At 39.7% G+C, this 21423-nt stretch overlaps 1 protein-coding gene across 8 annotated transcripts in view; it reads right to left on the reverse strand.

Moving 5' to 3' along the window:
• FBXO34 (F-box protein 34) overlaps window positions 1-21423 on the reverse strand; it is a 65466-nt gene that overhangs the window by 18935 nt on the left and 25108 nt on the right. Inside the window, exons 1-3 of one of the 8 annotated variants that reach the window (XM_087922422.1) lie at window positions 16260-16275; window positions 9692-9806; window positions 7592-7670 (exon numbers count right to left, since the gene is read on the reverse strand). The exons of 1 other annotated variant lie outside the window; for it this stretch is intronic. The gene's annotated coding sequence lies outside the window, so the exon portion shown is untranslated. Of the gene's footprint in view, window positions 1-7591; window positions 7671-9208; window positions 9225-9691; window positions 9807-16259; window positions 16308-21423 lie in introns of those variants that run through there. 6 more of the 8 variants (XM_087922421.1, XM_087922427.1, XM_087922425.1 and 3 more) reach the window with 6 other exon arrangements.

Here is a 21423-nt window from a genome sequence, read left to right on the forward strand (position 1 = left end):
ACATGGATACATGTAAGAAAAATAAAAAAATAAAAGAAACAATAGGACAGGGATGGTAGGCACATTGATGTGCTTATGCACGTCTCCTACAGACCTCTTAGGAAAGGGGTGAGGTCAATAGGAGACAGTCTAAGGTTAAAGTTTTTGGGGTTTGGGGTTTGGGGAAGAAACCAGAGTCACGTAGAGTATTCCAGACATTGACCACTGTTCCTGAAGTCGTATTTCCTGCAATCAAGTTTGGTGCGATTAACTTTGAGAAGGATCTATTGTTTGCTCTTGTGTTGTTATGGTTGAAGCTGAAGCATTCATTGACAGGTAGGACATTGCAATGTATGATTTTATATACTATACTTAGATTGGACTGAAGGCGGCGTAGTTGTAGGTTTTCTAGGTCTAGAATTTCGAGTCTGGTGGCATAAGGTATTCTGCAACGAGTAGAGCAGTGAAGAACTCTACTTGTGAAATATTTCTCAACTGTGTTAATATCAGATACGTAATGTGGGTTCCAGACTGATGAGCTGTATTCGAGTATTGGTCTAGCAAATGTTTTGCATGTTCTAGTTATTACTAGAGAAAAAGCTACGTAAGATAGGTTAACAACTCTTAATGCCTTTTTGGCTATGTAGTTACAGTGGGCTCTAGCACTTAGATCATTAGAGAGGAGTACTCCAAGATCTTTGACAGAGTTTGGATCATCAACAAGGTCTTGACTATTCAGCCTGTATCTTATTTTCTGACTTTTTTTTGCCAATATGTAGGACAGAGCATTTATTTGTTGAGATTTGAAGTTGCCATTTGTTTGACCATTCTGATACATAGTCAAGGTCTTTTTGAAGGGTAGCAGTATTGTCTGTGGTGTTGAATAGCTTTACATCGTCAGCGAAGAGAACGCAGTTGCTCTTGATACGATCACAGAGGTCATTTATGTAGAGTATGAAAAGAGTTGTTCCTAGAACACTGCCTTGGGGGACACCACTGTTGACAGGTACAGAATTTGATAGGACCCTCCCAATTTTGACCATTTGTTGTCTGTTTGACAGGAATGCTTCTATCCAGTTATGCAGGTGTCCAGGGATACCATAAGATTTCAGTTTTAGGAGTAGTTTATCGTGTACCACTGAATCAAAGGCTTTACAAAAGTCTATGTAGATTGCATCTATTGCTTTGCCCTGATCGAGTTGTGTAGTCCATATGTTTTTGCAGTGTAAGAGTTGCAGATTACAGGATAGCTTTTTCCTGAAACAAAATTGTTTAGTAGAGAGTAGGTTGTTTATTTCTAAGTGGAGGTTGATGGATTGGTTAATAATTGATTCCATGACTTTACAGGTGACACAGCATAAAGAGATTGGTCTGTAATTTTCAACTAGGCTGGGTTCTCCCATTTCGAAGATGGGAATGACTGTGGCTTGTGACCATAGTTTTGGCAAGGACCTGGTCCTGAAATTTTTTGCAAATGTTATGCTTAGAGGTTTGGCTATGGCAGTGCATAGCTTTCTTAAGAAGTAGGCACATATTCTGTCAAGTCCAATAGATAGAGATGGTTTTAGATTGCCTAGTGCTTTTTCAACATTGTCTTCTGTAAAATCGATATGTATTAGATCATTGTAATTGTCTATGGTTTGACTAGGAAATACTAGGCATGATCCATTGCTGTTTACAAATACTGAGCCATGTTGGTCTTCGACCCTGGAGAGGGAAATCCTGAATTCTTCTGAATTGTAGATGGACTGACAGCTGTCATCTTGAGAAACTTCTTGAATCTGGAAAAAAGCTTTGCCCTTATGAATGAAAATGTTCAATAAGACAGAATCCACAATTAAGACTGAAACCCACATCTTCTAGTCAAAGTTCAGCACCACCAAGCTACAGGAATGACGTATGTGAAATGGAAGTATTTTCACTTAAAGCCAATCAAATAGTCTCACCAAAGCAAAGCCTTCTGGAAAATACTGGAAAAAGTCTGTGCTGTAGTACTTCATCTGCACAAGACACAGATCTGGAGCTTGATGTGCTCTGATCTAGTTCAGAGGATATTTCCGATGTTTGGAACATTTCTTTAAGCACATTCATAGTTTTGAAGGTTTTTTTTGTCAACGGGAAGATAGTTGTACTTCCCCTGGAAGTACATACAACAAGAAAGACAACTCTCCAAGTAGCTGGTTGACCATCATATTTTGGTCCCAAACAAGCAGACTGGCATTACAAGGATATTCTAATCAGAAAGGTGGTTGAATGCAAATACATTTTCTTTTTTTTTTGGTAAATTTTATTGGTTTTTAAAAACAAACATAAACAAACAAAACATAAAAACATCAAACTTTCTTCCATAGGTATACAAACAGTGTGCCGGTTGGTTTACAAATCATTTTGTGCATCCATTTCAGTCTTCAATTACAGTTACATTACATAAAAGCTCATATTATCAATCAAAAATTAAATACCCTAATATCATTATTCATCAATCAATTGACTATAATTTTATTCATTCATATTTTACAAGATAACCACAATTTACTTTTTATTTTATAACAGTTCATATTATCCTCCCAAATCCATCCTAAAAATATTTTGTAGATATAATAAAAAAGAAATACATCTTTATATATTTATTATTTTCTAAAAATCTACATATTTCATTACTGTATTTTATTATCTAACCATTAATAGAAAAGGTCCCAAATTTCATAAAATTGTTTATCCTCTTGTTCACTAATTTCAAATGTCAATCTACTCATTTCAGCACATTCCAATATTTTCTTAATGATTTCCTCCTGTGATGGTATTTCCTCATTTTTCCAGTTTTTAGCAAATACAATCCTAGCCGCTGTTAATACATTTACAATCAGGTATTTCAAATCTTTGCTATATGTTTCAGGTAAAATTCCCAATAAAAGTATCTTTGGTTTCAAGTCTATATGTTTTTTTGTCATTTTTTCCAACCACGTGTGGATTTTAGTCCAGTATTTTTTAGCGTCCGCACAAGCCCACCACATATGGTAATATGAGCCAGGTGTCTGATGACATTTCCAACATTTTTCAGATTTGTTCTTGAACATTCTTGCTATTCTTGTCGGGGGGAAATGCCACCTGTAAAACATCTTATACAAATTTTCTTTATAAGCTGTTGACATTGTCATTTTATAATTTTGAGACCACAATTTTTGCCATTTCTCTAAATCAATCCCATATCCAAAGTTCTTCCCCCAAGCAATCATAAGTTTCTTTAACTTGTTCTTCTTCTAGTTTAATTTCTAATAAATATCCATACAGTTTTTTAATCACCTTTTCATCAGTACCTGTCAAAATCTTATCTAGATCAGCAAATACATTTTCTTTGATGCAGCGAAAAAGTCATTAGATTTTTATCATCTCTTTATCAATTTATAAATAACTCAAGATGGCAAACATACATACTTTTTCCTCCTCCTATTTTCCCCATAACAACCCTGTGAGGTAGGCTGAGAGACAGTGACTGCCTCAATATCACCCAACTGACTTTCATGCCTAAGGCAGGACTAGAACTCAGTCTCCTGGTTTCTGGGTCAGCACCTTAACCACCATACCAAACTGGCTCTCTGAACAATTCTTGTGGGGAGCAGGGGGTGGGGGTGGGGATGCAGAACATTTACAGCTCCCACCCGCTATCGAAATAGCAGCTGCAATTCAATTTTCAGTAGATTTGGCTGATTGTTTTCCATAATATAGAATTAGTCATCCTTTAAATACTGCCGTAAGGAATAGTGAACATAGGCTATGTTTTCTCTACAGGGAGTCCCCAGGTTAACAATATCCAATTTATGGATAATCTGTAGTACAAGAAGGCTGCCCATTACTAAAAATGGCAAATGGCATTCTTCCTCGTGCTGACAAAGCGCTGAAGCCACACAATCTTTTCAGGAACTGCTGAAGCCACATGTTGGTAATATAGAGCCTGTTTTCAGCAATTCTTGGAAGCATTGTGCTGCTTCAGTGCTTCATCAGCTCAAGGACAATGCTAACTCCCATTTTTGGATAATAGGCTGTCCACTTGCAAGTATGAATTCTGACTTACGTATAAATTTGAGTTAAAGATTGAGTTAGGAATGGAATTTGTTCTTAACCTGGGTATTAGCTATATTTCCATTATGGAAATACACTACACGACATCATTCCGGAAAGGACCAAAGCCAGTCCTAGATCCAATGCCTTCGTCTAACACTTAGAGGTATCACTTCAAAATAATGATGACCATTGATCTCTGCCTTTTTTCAGGTCCAAGAGCCACAGAGGATCTCTAGTAACTGCCATCCCTGAGGTGGATAGCTCTGAAAGGTTCAATTTTCTTTTGTGTTTGTTTGGGGAAGGTTTGGGTTTAAAACATCTCTTCTACCCCAACGGTGCTTTTCCAAAAAGCAACTGGACTGCCTTGTTTCTCTTTGAAAATGTTTCACTCCTCACCTAAGAAGCTTCTTTTGGAAAACAAAAGCACTTTTGGAACAAACATGACCTGGATGATGGAGAATCTCCGCAGACATTTGTTCTACCCTGTATTATAGACAACGACAATCTGCAGCCTGAGAGTCACATGTGGCCCACAGTTCTGTGGGTGGGTGTCATTAATGGCTCAATATATTGTCTATAAAAAGGTGGCTTTTTTTTTCTTGAGGGCAGAAAAAAAGATGGCTAAGCACTCACATTTATCTAAACACCCCCAAACTTCCATGAAAAAAATGCAAATTTTATAATCAAACATAATGATTCACTATTTATTCCCTCCTTTCCTGTGGTCTATTATATTATTTTTTGTTATTCATTGATTTTATTGGTTTATTAAATGTATTTCCCACCCATCACCCCCAAAGGGAGACGGGGGAGCTTATAACATTAAAATAATAAAACTACACACGCACACACACATACACAAATAAAGTATACAAGTATAGCTCTGTTACCCATTATTTTATGCTATAAAAATCATTTTTTATAGCTAAATTCTGACTTTGTAAACTGTGCGGATGGAGGTGCTTCGGAGCCACAAATATGAGACAGGTGCCGCAAGGACCTTCTGGGCTGCCCATTTCCATTACACTAAGTTAAATCTACGTTTGCTAATATTGGTTATTCTGAAAGAAGTTTTCTCCCCAATTATTTATCCCTAATCATCCAATCCTTTTGACAGATAAACTGCAGGGAATCTTAAACTTCTGAATGGAAAGCCTGAACCTGCTTGACATAATGGTTCAGTAACAATTTACTGAAACATATTATACAGCTTGGAAAACTGAGCAAAATAAGTGAAGATGAGGCACGCATGCAGCAAAGAAATAGAGACTGGCTTTATTCCCTTACAATCAACTTCCATTTTCAGCACACAACCATGTGGCTCTTTTTAGTGATAGGAATGAATGAAAAAGCATCATTCTTGATGCAGAAGAATCATCTTTTCTCTGGGTGGGATTACTGTGGCCTCAGGTTTGCCTCCTTCACCAATAAAGAGAAAAGCTCAAATAATTCATAGCCAAAGGAGAGTTCTTTGGAGGCAGACACTTGCGTTGTTATAACAGGTGGAAAATCTATGGCCTTAAAGATACGTTTAAACAACAGCTCTCAGCAGCCCCAATGAGGAGTATGGACAACTGTGAGGGATGGTAGCATTTGTAGTGTAACAGTATCTGGATAGCTACAGATTCAATACCCCTTTTTTATACATTCCATATTTTATCTTTCTTGAGTAAGGAAATACATGATACATGGATTCAGGACAGACGTGCCCAACTACTTACTTCTTTGTTCACACTCAGAATAACTTTGCCCATTTACTTTCCCAGCTGCCTACACATAATCTGTGAGGCGCATCAGTGGTCCAAAAATAAACTACAACAACTTGGTAACGCACCAAGACATAAAAACATTAAACTTTCTTCTGGTTTACAGATACTCTCCTTAGTATGCCAGATAAGGTTCTAAATTCATGAAAGCCAGTAATCAAACAATTAAGTTCAACTTGTATGGATAACCAATGCCACTGCTTACTAATAGCTTTCAGGCGTATTGCATCAACACCTCTTAATTCCAACAAGTTACACAGCAACTTTCTTGCACAAAATATGTGGAACGTATTTCTGATCACCTGGTAACATCAGCAGAGAACAAGCAATGGTAGAAGAAGGGAGCCTTTGTTTAACCAGTAAATGAATCTCTTTGAGGTCAGTTTCTCCTAAGTTCCACTAATTCCATAATAACAGAGAAACTAAGCGTTGAGAGGCACCTTTGCACCAAGAGCATTTGGAGGAGCAGAGATTCATTCATTCATTCGCAACTAGTAGACTGATTAGAAGGTGAGAAAGTCAGTGCAAGAAAACCCTGCAGGCATGTGATGAATACTTGCTGTGTATATGGACACCTTTGGTCTCTCAGGAGACTTCAGTTGTTTTATTTCTCACAGCAGTATAAAACTCTAGCAAAATGCTTAGAATACGTCTGAGCCACCACTTCCCAATATTTGCTGGTTTTCTTTCATTATTTTTTAAGCAAATGCAAAAGTAACCACAAAGACGTTTTTTATTTTAATACCAAAAATGGATAACGGGGGAAATGCAATGCTTACTCAGCTCTCTTCACACATCATCCTAAATAGGAACTGTGGTGGTGCAGTAGTTAGAATGCAGTACTGCAGGCTACTTCTGCTGACTGCCAGCTGACTGCAATTAGTCAGTTCGAATCCCACCAGGCTCAAGGTTGACTCAGCCTTCCATCCTTCCGAGGTCGGTAAAATGAGGACCCAGATTGTTGGGGGTAATATGCTGACTCTGTAAACTGCTTAGAGAGGGCTGTAAAGCACTGTGAAGTGGTATATAAGTCTAAGTGCTATTGCTATTGCTAAATCAAGATTTTATTAATACATTCCTATGATGGCCCTCATCAGGAAAACTGTATGAACATGCACATATATACACACGGAAAAGACCTGCTGTATTTGGTAGCTGATTTTGACAGTTGTCTAGAGATGTGTTCAGCCATCTCTTAAAACTTGCTGCAGCTTTGCTGGAAGTACCATGTTAGTGACTGCCAAACATATATGGGCCTTCCTAGCACCGCCTACTTCTCCTGCAATTATGAGATGTGCTCCCTCAGCTCATATTCTTAACAGTATCCTCTCACACATAAAAGTGATTCCAGTATAACTCCTGCTCTCAAAGACTTACAGACAATAAGCATCTGTTTGACCATGCCTTGATTTCTCTCCTTTCTAAACTACACTTGCCTTGTACCTCTGTACAATGCTTGAAAGGTGGCACATGACACAAAAACAATCTTGGAAACCTCACACACAAACCCTGCATCCCTACTTATACATCATACCAAGACAAAAGTGCAATCAGTAAACTAGCAGCAAATTGTGGGGTTTACTGGCTTAGAACAAACCATGGCTTATTCATTAGATCTATTTATATCATAAGAAATGAATCACATTATGATGTAGCGTATTTCCAGTTTTGGAAGCATCACTGTAGAGGCTAGGACAAATTCTGTTCTCCAACCCCAAGAAGGCAGTAAGAAATTAATTTGAACGGTTCACAGACACATTTTGGGGGGCAAATTTAAGGACTACCTTCAGAAAGCAGTCCCTCAGCACAGTTTCAGACATCACAGCACCCGCAGTGTTTTATATAATCCTTTGAAGGGCATTTCTAAAAAGCAAATAGGAAAGGGATGAAGTTAGAGGCAATTAGCAGACACGGGACTTTTTTTATCTTGATTTAAAAAACCCATAGCATTCAAGTTGCAGGGGACAAGAACAAATGCATGAATTTAGTTGCAATATTCCCTGTAAGGGAGGTGGCAGAGGGAACATTGCGACTAAATTCTCTGGAGGACACAGAGAATGACAATGTCAGGTAAATCAAGGTCGCTTCTCCAACCTGGTGCCTTTCGGGCATATCAAGCAACCTGACCTTGAATTTACAAAATATCTGCAAGGTACCACATTGATCATAGCTAAGATTAAAGACACAATAATAGAGACATAGATGCTTAGCTTCTGACATCTCCTACACAGCCTCGATTCAAAACTACCAAGGAGAGGAATCCCTGAGCACCACAATCCAACTGCCTATCAAAATACCTAGCACTTGGACAAAACCTAAACAAAAGAGATAAATTTCAAAAAAAAAAAACCTTGCTGTAATACAAGGATTTTTCTTGTACAAAATACAGCAGCACTTTGTACAAAGTAAGACCATTTATTCATAAAACTCAAATGCTGCTAGCATTAAGAGATAGCATCCCTTCGTGGTTGATTGGGAACCAATCAGAGTTGGTTAGAAGATAAGCAGTTATATAAATGTGAACAGAATAACAGAGTTGGAAGGGACCTTGGAGGTCTTCTAGTCCAATGCCCTGCTCAAGCAGACAAATGGTTGCCCAATTTCTTCTTATAAACCTCTAGAGATGGAGCATCCACAACTTCTGGAGGCAAGTTATTCAACCGATTAATTGTTCTAATTGTCAGGAAATTTCTCCTTAGTTCTAGGTTGTTTCTCTCCTTGATTATTTTCATTGCTTCTTTTTCTGCCTTCAGATCAGTGGTGGGATTCAAATATTGTTGCCACTGGTTCGGTGGGTGTGGCTTAGTGGGCGCGCTTTGTGCACGTGTGCGCCAAACACACACTTTGCACAGGCAGAGGCGTTTGTGCAGGCGCATTCTAATTCTCCTCCTGCAACCCTGCATGATCCCAGTCGCTCCAGCAGCTACCGCGTGGCACTATTCTCTGAGTATGAGAGCACGAGTGGGCGGCTGGGCACAACAGCAGAGCCAGCAGAGCAGTGGAACCGGTTCTCCAGAACCGGGCAGAACCAGTCGAATACCACCACTGCTTCAGATGCTTTGGAGAATAGGTTGCTCCTCTTTTCTTTGTAGCAACCCCTTAGATATTGGAACATTGCTATCATATCACCCCAATCCTTCTCTTCATTAGACTAGACACACCCAATTCCTGCAACATTCTTCATGTTTTCGCCTCCAGTCCCCTAATCATCTTTGTTGCTCTTCTTTGCACTCTTTCTAGAGTTTCAACATCTTGGCTTATATCGTGGCAACCCAAACAGCATGCAATATTCCAGTTGTGATCTTACCAAGAGATTATACAGTGGTACTAACACTTCACATGATTTTAAATAAATAGTGTTTAAAATAAATAAAATGATAATGGCTTTGGATAACAGGTACCTTAATTCCCAGCCAGAAATACAGAGGTAGGTTCCACAACATTAGGAGGACATTCAACTGGTGAAGACTATAATGAACTCTTGATAAAACTTTAATAAGAATAATAATTAAGTAGGCACTTGGGGATCAAGTCCACCTTTTGAATTTTTTTTTAATTTGATTTCCTTTCATTCAGGGCTTCAAAGCAGGATACAGGGAACTTCCTCCTTCCATTTTTGCAGGAGTTCCCTGTTAAATAAGGTTAGGCTGAAAGAGTGTGATTGGCCCAGAGGAAAAAGAAATTCCTGCCAAAGTTCACCCCAGTCAGGTTTTTGGACATTAACTTGTTCAGCCTCCTTCAGTAAATAGGGAGTCTTCCAAGTATAATGAACATCTCACAATTCTCCATCAACATAGGCTTTATAAAGCCTTGTATAGCAGTTAAAAGTTCTGGAGTACAGACATGAAAATCAAGAAATCCATATTTAGGGAACAAGAACTTACTGAGTGGGTCAGCCTCTATCTCTTAATCCAACCTAAGGGCAACTGAGCATCACATTGGACGGGAAGCAGCATTCAAATTTTCTGTAGATAAATAAATATCCACTATTCCGAACTCCTATAAGAAAGGAGAATGCTGAATATAACAAAAGCATGTATTATTAAGTTTCAATTTATTCTTAACTCGCCTTTAAACTGCACTGGAATTCTATGTGCACTTGGCACCTTAAAGGATTACAACAGGCAGGGCCTGGCATTCAAAATCAGAAAATAGATCTGGACAAATTTTGTTTATTTTTATTTCAGCAGTCCCAACCCATCCTTTTTGCAGTCAGGCCAGTTAACAATGGAATACTGTGCTTGTTCCGGATTTGAAAGCAAAACTGGAATCCTAACTCTGTCTGGACATGTTGAATATCAGCTGGGCAATGTTCCTAAAGAACAATACTAAAACAGGAAAAAAAACCCAGGCAACCTGCTTTAGTATTTCAGAAGCTGTAGACAACAAAAAACATGGAATGTTTTCGCTTCGTTATTGTGAAATTGTGTGTGGGATCTTGTTTATATACCCTGTAAGGCAAAAGGGCAGGAAGACCCGGAAGCGCACAACCCCTTTGTGAGTTAGACCTGCAGCCAAAGCAAAAAGGAGCTTGAAAGGAGAGCAAGAAGTGCCAATAAAAGTATTTCCTTTGCCCAATCTCATTGCACATTCCAGAAGCCCTGCACTTTCTGTAGTTAGCATTTACAAATATTATCTCCTAAAATGTGGAGAAATACAGGTAGTGCTCATTTAACGACTATGCCAGACACTGACTGTTCAGGCTATAATAATGATGACAAAATAACTTTGCAAACTAATCTTTGCATTTATGATCTGTGCAGCCAGTAAAGCGAAAGAAAGCTGAAGTAAGATCATAACTGCAGTTTCACTTAGTGACAATTTTGCTTAATGACCAAGTTGCTGGTAATAAATAGAATATTAGGATTAGAGAATCCTGGACTCGTCGTGGCTAAGGCGGGGCCTTCAAACAGGTTCAGTTGGTGTGCCAATTGTGTCCTTTCCTGGACTAGGAGATTTTGCTTACCATCACTCGCCCCTTAATCACCTTCCAGTTGAATTACTACAATGCAAGATATGTCAGGCTGCCCTTGAAGACTACGCAGAAGTTATAAGTGGGTCCAGCATGCAGTGTTATGTGCAGTTTTGGGCACCTCATATTTTGTCCTTGTTACCCCATCGTTCTATCACCATTAAAGATTTAAATGGCATAGGGTATCTACCTGTCCTATCAGTTTAGACAGAGTAGGCATGCTCCAAATCCCTTTCCTTAACTGTTGCTATCTGGTAGGACCTCAGAGAGTTGCCTTTTCTATGGCTGCTCCAATTCTCCCCTGAAATTCAGAGGGCCTTTGCTCTACACGTCTTTGGTAAAGTTGTGAGAAGATCAGGCTGTTTGCCAGGCATTGGACTAGATGTGAACTCTGTAAATGCCAAGCATCAATGTAGACTTTGTGAGACATCATGGTACTGTGTTTGGGATGTTGTTGTTGGCTTTGGTCGGTTTACTTTATTCTGCTTTTGTTGAATATTATTCGGGACTATCTAAGATTATTATGTGTAAGATAAGTCATATGTTTTTTTTTTTAAAAAAACAGACAATAATTAAAGGGTTGGGGGAAGCTTTGATGCTGCAATGCCACAAATATAAAAAATGGTCCCAAGTCACTGTTCTATCCATTACATCACATCTCTTACAGTTATTTATTTAATAATTTAGTTATTATTCTTTTTATTGTTTCTCGTGTGTGTGTGTGTGTGTAAGAGACACACACAGAGAGAAAGAGAGACAGAGAGAGACAGAAACACTAGCAGAGTCAAATTAGGCATTTTCTGAATCTACATGCTGAGCCCAAATGGTTTGCCATCTCTGTACTAGAGGCATATTTTTTTTGCTCTTATGATCAGAAGTACCACAGTACAAAGGGGAAAAAATGATGGAACTGTTGAAACAACAAGGATTAAAATTTGTTGTATCCAGGATGCAAGGCTCATCACTGTTCCACTGTAAGAAAAAGGAGGAAAATATATCAAAAATGCTTTATCTCCATGATCAAAGGGCTTGCAGAGTAAAATTCTTATGGCACAGAATGCTCAAAGCTTTGACATGCAGAGCACAAAAACAGCACTTTGAATGTTTCATCACAATCAGTGCAGCTGATTGAGAACGATCATGCTAAGCACAACCATGGATATACAAAAAAGGCACAGCGGGGAAAAAAAGCACGTTCTCAACAGCTGCTCCACATTTTTGCCACTCCATTTTTCTCACCACCTGCTTATCTTATAGATCGATGTTCCCCTAGCTGGATGCTCTCCAGCTGGCTGGGAATACTGGAATTTGTAGCCTGAATGTAAATGGAGGTCAGCAGAATGTAGAAGACTGTCCTAGAAACAAGACAAGCTCACACCTGTTTTTCTGACTCCTAGATGCCAAAGATAAGGTTGAAACTGATGAGGGAAGGATGATTAGAGAACTACGTGGGGGGTGATGAGATTTGGTATTAGTTCATTTTTAATTTGATCTGACAACAATCTGCTTGGTGCCTTGGAACTTTCAGTAAAAGAACAGGAAACACGGTTCTGCCTTAGAAAAGGCGGCGCTGTTTGCAGCATCTAAACCTTTGGCATCACTTAAAATCCAAAGCTGCTTACTTTCCACTTCTTTCTGCCACCAGAACATATTTTCTATTTCCACTTGTACAGTATTAATTCAGTTGATTTGATGTCACACTTTTACTATGTACTTGTTTTTCTTTATTCCGTACTTTATGCTAGAAATAAATATGTTAAGCAGAAATGGACGATTAAGCCTGCTCAGCTTTCTATCATGTGTGCATTTTTTTTCAAATTCAATCTATTCTGCTTCCATCTCACTAGCAAACATTCATCTAGACAGTCTGCATGAAAACGTACATATGTACCCTAGATCATACATATTTCTTTTAACATATGCCGTATATGTTAGTAAACTGAATTGTTTAAATATTATGTATGCATTCTTTGTCTGAAAAATTGTATTAAGAAATCTGGAAAGTGAGAAAACTGATAAAACAATTCTGAAAACGATAGTGCACATGTACTTTATCTTATACATTCATGAACCAAATAAGTATCTTCCCTATCTCCCCTGTACTAAAAAGGCAAATATATTTTTCTTATGTTTCAGTTCTCAAAGTCCTTTCTATATTGCATGCCCAGATCCTTCTTAAGAGCTACTGAGAAATTTTGCAGAGACCATAAATTTGGATTTCAAACCCAAATTCACAGGGCATCAGCCTGTGAAATAATGCCCCCAGAAGGAAATCCAAAAGGAACTTGCAAGATGTAATGTTTGCTAACTAGAATCAGCATGCTGGCTTGTTACTTTTCACCAAATAATCATAGCTGGCTGTATTCAGAGACTGAAAAATATGATGGTAAAAATGTGCAGGTTTGAAAGCAATGCACACACAGCAGATAGGGCCTTGTTAACTGTCAACTTTCTAAAGCTAGTCCTTCTTTAAATCACAACAGCTGTGATATACTGAGCTCATTTAACCTGTCTTTGAAGTACATTATCTTTTTGATGGAACTGGCCATTTTCTACAAAGGAGAAAACCCCCAGTATATGGTTGTATAAATCCTGCCTAAACACGCCTGTCACAGTTTTGCCAGATCTCCTGGAAATCATTTATTAGCAAAGTCTTTACAAACAGAAATGTTTAAATCTTCTCCCAAACCACTTCTGGAAGGATCCAAGGATCCTCTGTCCTGAAAAACCATTATTGATAGAGGATAACCAGAAGAGAGCTGTTACTGAAGATGCAAATATCTTCAGTAACAGCTAGCAAATACCTGTGCTGCAGTGGTGGGATTCAAATTTTTTTACTACCTTCTGTGGTTCTGTGGGTGTGGCTTGGTGAGTGTGGCAGGGGAAAGATACTGTAAAATCTCCAGTCAGAGGTGGTATTTGCTGGTTCTCTGAACTACTCAAAATTTCTGCTACCGATTCTCCAGAACTGGTCAGAAGCTGCTGAATACCACTTCTACTGTGCTGCTGACAAGGGTACACTTTTTTCTCAGGAACTTTCCAGCCTAATTATGAATTTCTTCTGGAATATTTGGCTAATATAGAATCTAAGATGACATATTGCTTGGTTCTAGTTGATTTGGTTGAACGTTTCCTGAAGATAAGGTTGGACAATTAGTACTTTAGATCATTTTTCACCTTTCACAGGTCAGATTGTAGCTTGGGCATGTTGCTGATACAATAGAAATCCTGGATGGCCAGATGGTTGGCCTGCCTATAAGTGCTCAGCATCAGTTGGTATACTGTCTGGAGTTGACGGATGTAACTGTCATGGCCCATGTTTTAATCATTCCTACTTAGATAACTTAGATCAGGGGTCCCCAACCACCGGGCCCTGGACCGGTACCGGTCCGTGGATCATTTTCTACCCGGCCGCCGGTTTGCTGGGCGCCGCCATTTTGTTTCGACGAGAAAGTGCTTCTGGGTGAGCTTTTCCGGTTAGAAAGCGGCATTTGGGTCCTAAAGGAATCCTTGCACCTTAGTTTCATTGAGGGTGGGGCGGCTTCAAACGAAGAGCCGTCTCAATGGCGGAGGAGATTAAGAAAGCACAAAAAAGGTACAAAGGAGGAGTTGAAGGTGGTGGGGAGAAGCGGGGAAGGCTGGCTGGCCGGTCGCTTGGCTCACCTTGCCTTGTCATGCGTGCTGATGCTGGTACCGGGCCGCGGATCATTTTGTGATGCCGGTACCGGGCCGGGCACAAAAAAGGCTGGGGGCCACTGACTTAGATAACTGCAAGTTTATACATTTACTAAATAAAGTGCTGCAATCATTCATGGAAGAATGTTTGGAAAATACAATCAGTGCATCTACCACAAAACTAGATGTTTTGATGCGCTTTTTACCAATTGCCTTTCCTTTATCTCCCAACAATTGCTTTGATTTCCAATTTGCTTCCAAGCCCAATTCAATGTGCTGCTTTTAATCTATAACTATAACATCCTATTCAAATGAATGATTTTTTTCCATAAGAATCTCCTAATAGTTTACTATCTCTTTTAGAAGTCCTATTAATTATGCTCCATTAAAAAAGACAGGCTAGGCAGGTTGCTTTTGTTAGTAATCTGGTCTCTGAATTTGTTTTAATTTTTTTGCATACATCACCCTGAGGGCTTAGTTTGGGCCACAAGGGAAATCAGAAATTAGAAATACTTTAACACAAGTATTGTTGTGTCATATTGTTGCTTAATTTTTTTCAAAATTGGGAACCAGTGGAAAAATTAGCTTTGAAAGGAGTAGAGCAAAGGACATAATATTCAAGAGAGCAATGAAGTAGGGAAGATGTGGAGAATCATAAATTAAAGAATAGGAAACAAGGATACAGAAAAATTAAACTTAGATTGAATAGATGCTATCACTCTTTGTTGTCCAACTTAAACTTGCTCTGTGGAACAGGAATATACTGCATTTAAGAATAATGTCTGTATTCTGAACATAGCCAATATGATAGGAAATTAAAATCAAATAACAGAAACAGAAACAATTTAAATGTTTTACCCACCATATATCAAGAGATGGCAAAAGTCAGTAGTAAAGAATGCCAGGATCTTAATGCAGCCTCCGAAACCACACATAAAACCTTATGCAGCTCATCACAGGTTAATGTTCTCAGGATGCAGCCATTCATGTTGCCCCACCCCAAAGCTCAGTTGGGGGTTTTACATCTGATTAGCTTTCTCTCCAATAACATTAACATTTTTATTTGCAAAAGTTTTTCTCTCTTGGAGACCATCCAATCATTCCCCCACATACAGTCTGAAAATCATATTTAAACTGGATTGCCATAAGAATAGCTGCTTGTTCATGTAGGATCACAGTTAAACAGGAACCAAGAAAAAAGCTAAACGTTTAACAGGACCTTGATTGACTTCAAGTAATTTCAACAATTCGTTACAATATGCTGTTCAGGAAGAAAAGTTCTTTGTTAATTTGTTGAAGTAAAGTTCATGAAAAAAAAAGAAAAATTCACCCCATACTTAATGAGCTGCAATCCCACCCAGAATGAAAAAGACCAGGAATTTGGCACAAGTTCTTTCTCAGGCTCACTTTACTGTACAAACAATGATTAAATGGCCAATCCTGCACAACAGATAAGTCCACCTCAGAAAAATGCAATGGAATGTGATAATATCCATGTTGTATCTAGATACTTGGTCTGCTTCCTCCCTCCATCTCATTCAATTTCACTTAGAGGAATGGCCAATGTAATAGATTGCACACTGCAAAACAAATCACCCAGAAACCAGGAAGTTAATTAGTGAGGAATCCCCCAAATCATTTATTATCTCTCCACTATAATTTAAGCAACCCTCAGTTCCCCCTCAGATATTATTCAAATATCCAGCTTAACACAATGAAAAGAAACGGCAAATAAAATAGGAAAGTTACTGCTCGCATAAAATCAGCAAGCATTTTCCCATGACATTAAAAAAAAGTACACCAACCTTAGTACCATGATTCCTGAAGCAAATGGATTATAGGTGGCTAATGTGTAAGCAGCATTGGAGGCCTGTTTATTTAAACCCTGAGGTGGAACAACAAACCTAGCAAGGTTAATAGTCCAACTTTAGTGTAAATTGTGTGCAGGTTATTGCAGTACTGGAGGGTGTGGTGGAAGGATAAAGGGAGAAGAAGAAAAAGAGGACTTAGCTTTGAAGTGCTCTTAAGAATGAGAATGCAATTAAATACTGCTCTGTGCCAGGTACAAGCTGTCAGATTATCCTATGGCATCTATTATAAAATTGGACTCCTCACTTAGCTTTGTAACATGGCCACCTGCCTGCTGGAATACATTACAGTTTCTCATACAGGTTTTGTAAAAGGAAATACAGGGGAGGAAGCTTCCCGTCCATCTCAGATTTCCAGATGCTAGTTTTTGTATTATTTATGCCACACTAATAAATATGCCAACTAAAAAGAACGACTTGGAGTTTAGGAAAGCCCTTGAAAGCCCTTGTTGATATTTTAAGCATTTCTCCATCTGGAAACTATTCTGATATTAGTAAATGTTTCGCTCAAAAGTGTTACATGGATCAGAGATATGTCAACGGCAAGGTCTATAAAACACAAAGAAATATGTAGAATTGTCTAGATCTTAGATTTCACCCCACAAGACTATTATGTGTCAAAAAAAGCCCCTAGAATCTGGACAATACAATTTTTTGTAATGGTAAGATGTATTGTTTTTTTCCCTAGTCATCTTTAGTGGTCAAGGGCTGCAAGATGTATGGCAGTGATTTCATTAATTTCATAAAAAGTGGGGGAAGATGGAATTCCGGGGTTTTTTTCCCATTGTGAGATAATTGTCTTTTATTTTCCGCTGATAACCACTGGAAGATAATTGTGCCTATTTTATTCTGTGTTTGCCATCAATGGAATTTGAAAACCTGCAAAACAGGAATTAGGAGCTATACGTGGAACAAGAGTTGTCCATCCTTTCCCTACACAGATATCTGTCTTGTGGTTCTGCATAATATTCTATGTTAAATTTAAGCAAACATCATAATATGAAATTTACTACTTGGGATTTGTATACAATCCCATCTTGTAGACACATCCAAGAATTCAAGGTTGGGTGCCATGGCAACAGAGGCAGGTCATCAGCTTGACAGGCTCAGCCCCTATGACGAAGGAAGAGGCGTTTTCCCTATCCTGGACTCTCGCGGCAGTGTGGAGGAGATTCCACTAAGTGACATTGTTTCATAGAATGGAGCTGGATCATGCCCATCCCACTGGATCTGATGGGATAGACAGGAACCTTGCAGCGTTTTATAGGTGACAAGTAGCACTTTAAATTGCACCCAGAATCTAGTGGGAGCCACTGCAGCTTGTAATGCAGCTTCAAATGACATTATATGGTGCATCTTAAAACTGCTTGCACCATTGCATTACCAGGTCTGTTTGGAGGAATACAATTATTCCAGTCAGAAAATTAGGAGATGGCCTAAAACCCAGAACAACTCAGTTTTGCAAGGGTTAAGTTCCTAATCCTGGCTTCCAAAGCCCTCAGGCACTGGAAAAGAACTCTGAAGGTACTGGATTGCTGAGGGCAGTGGTGTACAGCTGAATATCATTACCATTCTGATGATACCTAACCCAGACAGTGGCGGGATTCAAAAATTTTTACTACCGGTTCTGTGGGCGTGGCTTGGTGAGTGTGGCAGGGGAAGGATACTGTGAAACTCCAGTGAGAGATGGTATTTGCTGATTCTCCAAACAACTCAAAATTTCTGCTACCAGTTGTCCAGAACTGGTCAGAACCTGCAGAATACCACCTCTGAACCAAGAATTACCCAGTTTTTCTGGCTATGTGGACTGGCATGGGGTTGGTTCCACGTGAGCGGTGGGCAAGCATAGACGTAGCTCCATTTGCACAAGCAGCAGGCATGCACACATGCCATGCATGCAAATGGAACAAACACGTGCTCACCCACATGGGGATGCATGCGCGCACGCTTGCCTGCTATCTCCACAGACTGGTTCCGAATGGCTCAAGGTCCAATAATGGGCCGCACCCCGGTGGTTGGAGACCCCTGACCTAACCCACTGTCAACGAATAGCCAAACACAATTATTAATTTGTAAGATAACTATGCAATGCAAGCTGTACTTGGCTTAAGTGGTTCCACAATACTTTCATTGGGAACAAAAGCTTTATCTGAATATAAGCTCAGAAAATTTCTGCATGTAGACCAGGTCTACATAACATGATTTGACTCCACTAAGCCCAACTGAAAATTTCAGCAATGTACTACAGCCCATTAGGTGCTTGGCAATCTCCTTGGCTATTATAAGTTTACTGAGGTAAACCAAAGAGGTTTTTTGACCCTGGAAGTTGCCTGAAACAGCCAATTTTGTGACTGTAATAATCACAAATGGTATGAATCTGATAGAAAAAAATGGAGTGTGTTGTGATACAAGAGAATGTTGAACTAATTGCATAGACCTTTAGTTCAAGTGCCATATTATCATTTCATATATTTGGTGTCATGAATTAAGATCTTGTTTTATCACATTTCACTATGTTCTGAACTGTTCTCCACTTCTATCCCTACCATGCAATAAGATCTAAGTGGTTTCCGGTGTTGTGAAAGACATGAAATCTTTTCTCCTACAAATATTTTCAACTATTGAAAACAAGCTATAAAATCACTTAGTCTCACATCTAAAAATCTGAATTAGTTAAACTTTTGGTGTACATATACAACACAAACTGTGAGAAATTTTAAATCCAATCAACTGTAATAAATGATAACTATCAGGAACACCATGTGCTAAATGGCAAGCCAAGGTAAAATAGTTGAGGATTGTTGGAACAATTGCTAGGACAGAGAGAAACCATACAAACTTCAGCAAGAGTGATTGAATATATAGAAGAGCACAGAACAAAAGCAGGAACAAATTCCCTCCTCAGAGAAAAATAACAATAATAATGAAAGCACTATTGAGTTTAACAATCTCTGCAATGAGAATCCGGTATGTTCTAGTTCATTTATAAAAAGGCAGCAATCTATTCTACTCTAAGCTGTTTCAGAGAGGCATTAACACGGGGTTTGAAGGGCGTCTTTAAATAAATTATCAATGAGGCAAGAAAAATAAAACACTGTAAAAGGGCTGATTTGTTTGTGTGTGTGTATGTGTGTGTATTTGTTTGTTTATTTATTCATTTTGTGTGCTGCCCATCTCGCCAAGGGGCAACTACTGATGACTTACAACCAAGTAAAATATCAAGATAAAACATTAAAATAATAAAAATCTATGTTAAAATGGACTAAAAATTATCAAAGATGGGAAGATGTACACGGGATGGAGGTGGAGTCTTATCTCAGCAATCCCAGGATGGCATACCCCATTGGGGCCCCAGGCCAATTGGAAAAGCTAGGTTTTCAAGGTCTTTCAGAAGGCCAAAACTGTGGGTATGGATCTCAAATTGGGGGTGTGGGGGCGGGGAAGGCATGATGTTCTAGAGAGCGGAAACCTTGGCAAAAAAAAAAAAAAAAAGAGTCTGGTCTGATTCAAATTTTGATGGAGACAACCTCCTCCCCAGAACTTGAGATGGGTGTTGGCTTACTTGAGATGCCCGTTCTTGTTGGACTGCAAGAGAGTCCAGGACAGTGAAAACTACGCCTCCTTCATCTTGGGACTGAGTCTGCCAAGCTGTTTAGATCTGCCTCTGTTGCCAGTTACCCAGCTTTCGGGGAAGTGATCTTGACAGACATGACATGCCTTCTGTGAAAAAACAAAGATTGTTTCCCCCCAACTAGAGCTACCACACCTCCCTAGGGTGGGGCTGGACTCTCTTGCAGTCCAATGAGAATGGGCATCTCTGGTAAGCCGAAGCCCTTCTCCATTAGACTGCTACGAAAGTCCAGGACAGGGACTTACCAAATCTGGCGTGTCCCTGGGAGGGCTAGGTCTGGTCCAAATCTCTCTGCTCCGAGTGAACCCTTTGGAGCATCTGTCTGCCAAAGGTTGCATCCTCAGAAGCGAAAGTGTCCAGATAGTAGTGACGGATGAATGGGGAAGGTGATGTGCAAGTGGCAGCCCAGCAGTTCTCTCCTCTGTAGAGGCCTGTGTAGCCCAAGCTGCTGTTGTGGCTACAGAAAGACAGAGAGACCCCCCGTCTCATAAGCCATAGATACGCAGGACTGAAACCACCTGTCCACTGCAGATGGAGAGACCCTGTTTCCTAATGTGGTTGGTTAGAAAGACACAAAAAGTGATGCCATTTTCCAGAAAGAAGAGGTCCTCTTTACATATATGCATAGTGCTCTGCGTATGACAAGAGTGTGCCACTTCTTTTCATGCACGTGGCTAAGGTTTGGACAAAAGTCCGGCAACACCAGTTCTTGCAATCTTTGGAACAAAGAGTTAACTTTCAAAACAAAGGTAGGGTCTAACCTCAGCACCACTCTGTTATGGTGGAAAATGCGTAAGTTTGCCCTAACAGAGAGCGCTGCCAGCACCGAAACCCTTCTAGCCGACGTGTTAGCAACCAAGAAGGCCTTGATTGTGAGGAACCTCAGGCCAATATATCTCAGTGGTTCAAAAGGAGCACCCGTAAGTGTCTGCAGAACTTTCAACAGGTCCCATGTAGCATACCTGAGGACTACGGGTGGCTGCAAGTGCTTAGCTCACTTGAGGAACCTATGAACCAAGGGATGATGGGAAAGAGACTCCAATGAACCAACAGATAAAACTGAGGACAAAGCTGCTACCTGCCTGCAAAGAGTGTTGGGTGAGAGCCCTCTGTCCAGTTCATCCTGGAGAAACTCCAGAACGTCACTTATAAAAACCAAAGTGGCCATATGTTTGGTCTTAGTACACCAAAAGGACCTTGATCGATGAATGGCTCCTGCCTGACCTCTGATAGAGCAGGAGGAACCATTGTAGAGACCAGGAGTGAAGTCAAGCCCATGGGATGATGGATATACAAGATACCATCTTGCCCAGAAGCTGTGACAGAAGAGAAAGGGGCACTGTGCGCTGGAGACATATCTGCTTTGCTAAGGGCTGCAAACTCTCTTGTTCTGGAGACAGGAAAACCTTGCGGGAGAACGTGTCTATGAATGCCCCCAGATGGAACAGACAGGTGGTCGGAAGCAGATGG

Source organism: Pseudonaja textilis, chromosome 1 (genome assembly GCF_049901715.1).
Source record: "Pseudonaja textilis isolate UNSWEBS1 chromosome 1, rPseTex1.2, whole genome shotgun sequence".
In the NCBI taxonomy this organism is placed as follows: Eukaryota; Metazoa; Chordata; class Lepidosauria; order Squamata; family Elapidae; genus Pseudonaja; species Pseudonaja textilis.